Source organism: Phocoena sinus, chromosome 6 (genome assembly GCF_008692025.1).
Source record: "Phocoena sinus isolate mPhoSin1 chromosome 6, mPhoSin1.pri, whole genome shotgun sequence".
In the NCBI taxonomy this organism is placed as follows: Eukaryota; Metazoa; Chordata; class Mammalia; order Artiodactyla; family Phocoenidae; genus Phocoena; species Phocoena sinus.
In genome coordinates, this window is record NC_045768.1 from 85,243,341 (window position 1) to 85,248,470 (window position 5,130).

The window sequence follows — 5,130 nt, forward strand, 5'->3', positions numbered from 1 at the left end:
CTCATTGAAGATGCTTTCTGAAGTTGTCTCAGAGAGAGAGGCAGGACAGCAAGTGCCTTGGAAGCAGAACAGCAGGAGCAACAACGAGGGACAGTTTCTAAATCAGAAACATGGTCAGAGGCCAGCGGCTTTCTTAAGTGATGGTACCCGGGCCTACATGGTGAAATGTCCCAGCAAGACCTCAGATGGCAAAAGCCTTTGAGACACCATTGGGGAGGGCAAGAACCCTAGCTGCAGAACCTCTCTTTGTAAATGATCTCTGTTACCCCTTGGAAAAGTAAAGTCTACCCACCCATAGGGAGGCCTCAGGGATCAGAACAGTGAGAAGACTGGCAAGGACCAAGGGGCCAAGACATTTTGAAAACCAGTGTCATGCAACAGATTCTATTTTCTGAAGATGATCTGGACAATATCTCCCATTCCACCTCCTCTTCTCCAATGTGGCCCTGTCACCCCCATTAAAGGGAGGGGTCTTATTTCTCTCTTCTTGAATCTAACTTGGCCTAGAGATTTGCATGTAACCTGAAGAAATCTTGCATCTTCTGTTCTGGTCTTTTGCAAAGCTGGTTCTCTAGACACTCCTTACAGGGAAGCTCTGTCTCAGAATCTAGCCCAGGTGCCAGACTTGCAGGTGAAGAAGCCTCCAGAGGATTCCAGCCCTCAGCCATACAAGTCTTCCCATCAGAATCCACGATCATTGTGGGGCAGAGACATGCCACGCTCTCTTGGCCCTGATTGACTTCCCATCAACAGAATTCATAAGCATAACAAAGTGGTTGTTTTTTTTATGTCACTAAGTGTTATTTTATGTCACCATTTAAAAAATATCTTTATTGAGGTATAATTTATATACCATAAAATCACCCATTAAAAGAAAACAATTCAATGGGTTTTAGTAAATATAAAAAGTTGTCACCAAAGTCAATTTTAGGACAAGTCCATCACCCAGAAAGTCCCATTGTGCTTTTTGAAGTCAATTTTCACTCCTAATTCCAACCCCAGGCAACTTCAGATCTGTTTTCTGATTCTGAAGCTCCTCCTTTTCTAGAAATTTCATATAAATGAAATCTTATGAGTCTTACATCGTTATGTTTTAGGATAGTTTGTTATGTAGCAATAGATGGCTAGAAAAATTCCCCTCCCTTTTTAGCAGGTATTACATGAACCCTTTGGGCCATTGTGCCCCGGAGGAGGTGAAGGGCACCCTAATAAAGACTGAGATTGAATCCCCCTTTAAGCTAATTTAATCGATTTAAAAGAAATTAGCATGTGATGGTTTATCCGAGCTGGTAGAATAACATTCATTCATAATATGATAACATCAAAATGCTGACTCATTTCTAGAGCAGTATCTAAGAATTCCATATATTTCCAGGAAAGACAAGTGGCCACAGAATATGATTAGCAGAATAGCTGCCCCTTTCCCCACCCCATGAGCTGCCTATACATGTAGAAAATGCAACAATTCTTTAACCACCATCTTTCTTGTGCCACCACAGATCTGTTGCTTCATTTCTCTATTTCAGGGTTGTACATGGAAATGAAAGTCACTGTACCAAGTGGGAAGCTATTGTGCTTCCATATCTTCAATGAATTCTAGACTTAAAATTCCTTAGTGGCCTGAGAACTTTATATTTTTATTCTTTGCCAACTTAAATATCAAGACGTCTGAAAGAAAGGATTGGGTAGGCAAATGAACTGCTACTGAGATGTTCCTTATTTATAGGACAGTGATGATAAACATCAGAGAGATAAAATATATGGGAAAAGGAGTGAAGGAAAATAGAGGTGAACTCAGAAAAGTATCCAAGAAACCTAGAGGCAAAGATAGGAAAGATCAACAGAAGACACTTATTCTGTCCTCACCTCTAGTTGGCATGCATGGACTCTAGCATACACAAGTAAATGCACAGGTAAATGGAATTCTTTCCAAAACTTCCAGGGAGGGCACTCATGCCTTCTCTTGGTAACTCAATGTTATCTAAAAACAATAAAGAAAGAATATTATTGACAGGGGCTATGTTCTTTGTTTAATGGAACCCTCATTTCTCAAAGTGGTTTGAGTCTAGGTAATATTTTTGTTGGTCTCTGTCAGATGCTTTAGTGTTGCCTCATTGAAATTACAATTTTTTTTGTTGTTGACCAATGTCAAGAAGACCAATGTCAAGAAGCTATCCCCCTATACTTTCTTTGAGAAGTCTTACCATTCCATGTCTTACATTTGAGTCTTTAATCCATTTTGAGTTGATTTTTGTGTATGGAGTAAGATATGGGTCTAATTTCATTCTTTTGCATGTGGATATTGTTTTCCCAGCATCATTTGTTGAAGAGCCTATCCCTTCTGTATTGTGTACTCTTGACACACTTGTTGAAGATCAGTTGACCGTATATGCATGGGTCTATTTTTGGGATCTCAATTCTATTGTATTTGTCTATGTGTCTGTATTTATGGCAGTACCATACTGTTTTATTTAATGTAGCCTTGTAATATATTTTGAATTTGGGAAGTGTGATGTCACCATCTCTGTTCTTTCTCAAGATCACTTTGGCTATTCAGGGCCTTTTGTGATTCCCTATGATTTTTTTTCTATTTCTGTAAAAAATGCCATTTGAATATATATATATATATATATATATATAAAATTTTTTTTTTTTTTTTTTTTTTTTTTTTTGCGGTATGTGGGCCTCTCCTGTTGCAGAGCACAGGCTCCGGACGTGCAGGCTCAGCCACCATGGCTCACGGGCCTAGCTGCTCCATGGCATGTGGGATCTTCCCGGACTGGGGCACGAACCCCTGTCCCCTGCATCGGCAGGTGGACTCTCAACCACTGTGCCATCAGGGAAGCCCACCATTGGAATTTTGAGAGGGATTGCACTGATTCTCTAGTTTGCTTTAGGTAGTATGGAGATTTTAACAATAATAATTCTTCCAATTCATGAACATGGAATGTGCTATGATCTGAATGTGTCTCTCTTCCTTCCTTCCCGCTCAATTCATATATTGAAATCCTAACCCCAAGTTCATGGTATTAAGAGGGAAGGTCCTTGGGAGGTGATAAGGTCATGAGAGTGGAACTCTCATGAATGGGATTGGTGCCCTTATATTTATTATTATTATTATTTTTTGGCCACTCCGTGAAGCTTGTGGTAAATTAGTTCCCTCACCAGGGATTGAACCTGGGCCCTCGGCAGTGACAGCACAGAGTCCTAACCACTGGACCACCAGGGAATTCCCAAGTGTCCTTATAAAAGAGGCCCTGGAGAGCTAGCTTTCTCCTTCTACCTTGTGAAGACACAGTGAGAAGTTGACATTCTGCAGCCCATAAGAGGGCCTTTGCCAAAACCTAACCATGCTGGCACCCTGATCTAGGACTTCTAGCTTCCAGAACTGTGAGAAATAAATTTATGTTGTTTATTTATTTATTTATTTTTTTTTTGAGTTTTTCTCTTTTTTTTTTTTTTTTAACATCTTTATTGGGGTATAATTGCTTTACAATGGTGTGTTAGTTTCTGATTTATAACAAAGTGAATCAGCCATACATATACATGTGCTCCCATGTGTCTTCCCTCTTGCATCTCCCTCCCTCCCACTCTCCCCCCCCCACCCCTCCAGGCTGTCCCAAAGCCCCGAGCTAATATCCCTGTGCCTTGCGGCTGCTTCCCCCTAGCTATCTACCTTACTACGTTTGTTAGTGTGTATATGTCCATGACTCTCTCTCGCCCTGTCAAAACTCACCCTTCCCCCTCCCCATATCCTCAAGTCCGTTCTCCAGTAGGTCTGCGCCTCTATTCCTGTCTTATCCCTAGGTTCTTCATGACATTTTTTCCCCTTAAATTCCATATATATGTGTTAGCATACGGTATTTGTCTTTGTCTTTCTGACTTACTTCACTCTGTATGACAGACTCTAGGTCTATCCATCTCATTACAAATAACTCAATTTCATTTCTTTTTAAGGCTGAGTAATATTCCATTGTGTATATGTGCCACATCTTTATCCATTCGTCCGATGATGGGCACTTAGGTTCTTTCCATCTCCGGGCTATTGTAAATAGAGCTGCAATGAACATTTTGGTACATGACTCTTTTTGAATTTTGGTTTTCTCAGGGTATATGCCCAGTAGTGGGATTGCTGGGTCATATGGTAATTCTATTTGTAGTTTTTTAAGGAACCTCCATACTGTTCTCCATAGTGGCTGAACCAATTCACATTCCCACCAGCAGTGCAAGAGTGTCCCCTTTTCTCCACACCCTCTCCAGCATTTATTGTTTCTAGATTTTTTGATGATGGCCATTCTGACTGGTGTGAGATGATATCTCATTGTAGTTTTGATTTGCATTTCTCTAATGATTAATGATGTTGAGCATTCTTTCATGTGTTTGTTGGCATTCTGTATATCTTCTTTGGAGAAATGTCTGTTTAGGTCTTCTGCCCATTTTTGGATGGGGTTGTTTGTTTTTTTGTTATTGAGCTGCATGAGCTGCTTGTAAATTTTGGAGATTAATCCTTTGTCAGTTGCTTCATTTGCAAATGTTTTCTCCCATTCTGAGGGTTGTCTTTTGGTCTTGATTATGGTTTCCTTTGCTGTGCAAAAGCTTTGAAGTTTCATTAGGTCCCATTTGTTTATTTTTGTTTTTATTTCCATTACTCTAGGAGGTGGGTCAGAAAGGATCTTGCTGTGATTTATGTCATAGAGTGTTCTTCCTATGTTTTCCTCTAAGAGTTTGATAGTTTCTGGCCTTACATTTAGGTCTTTAATCCATTTTGAGCTTATTTTTGTGTATGGTGTTAGGGAGTGATCTAATCTCATACTTTTACATGTACCTGTCCAGTTTTCCCAGCACCATTTATTGAAGAGGCTGTCCTTTCTCCACTGTACATTCCTGCCTCCTTTATCAAAGATAAGGTGTCCATATGTGCGTGGGTTTATCTCTGGGCTTTCTATCCTGTTCCACTGATCTATCTTTCTGTTTTTGTGCCAGTACCATACTGTCTTAATTACTGTTGCTTTGTAGTATAGTCTGAAGTCAGGGAGCCTGATTCCTCCAGCTCCTTTTTTCGTTCTCAAGATTGCTTTGGCTATTCGGGGTCTTTTGTGTTTCCATACAAATTGCGAAATTTTTTGTTCT

General features: G+C 40.1%; 1 non-coding gene across 1 annotated transcript; it reads right to left on the reverse strand.

The window, feature by feature from the left end:
- Window positions 1–3,156: 3,156 nt before the first annotated feature.
- Window positions 3,157–3,229, reverse strand: TRNAD-GUC. The gene has a single exon. It is a non-coding gene; the product is annotated as a tRNA-Asp (tRNA).
- Between the last annotated feature and the right edge of the window lie 1,901 nt (window positions 3,230–5,130).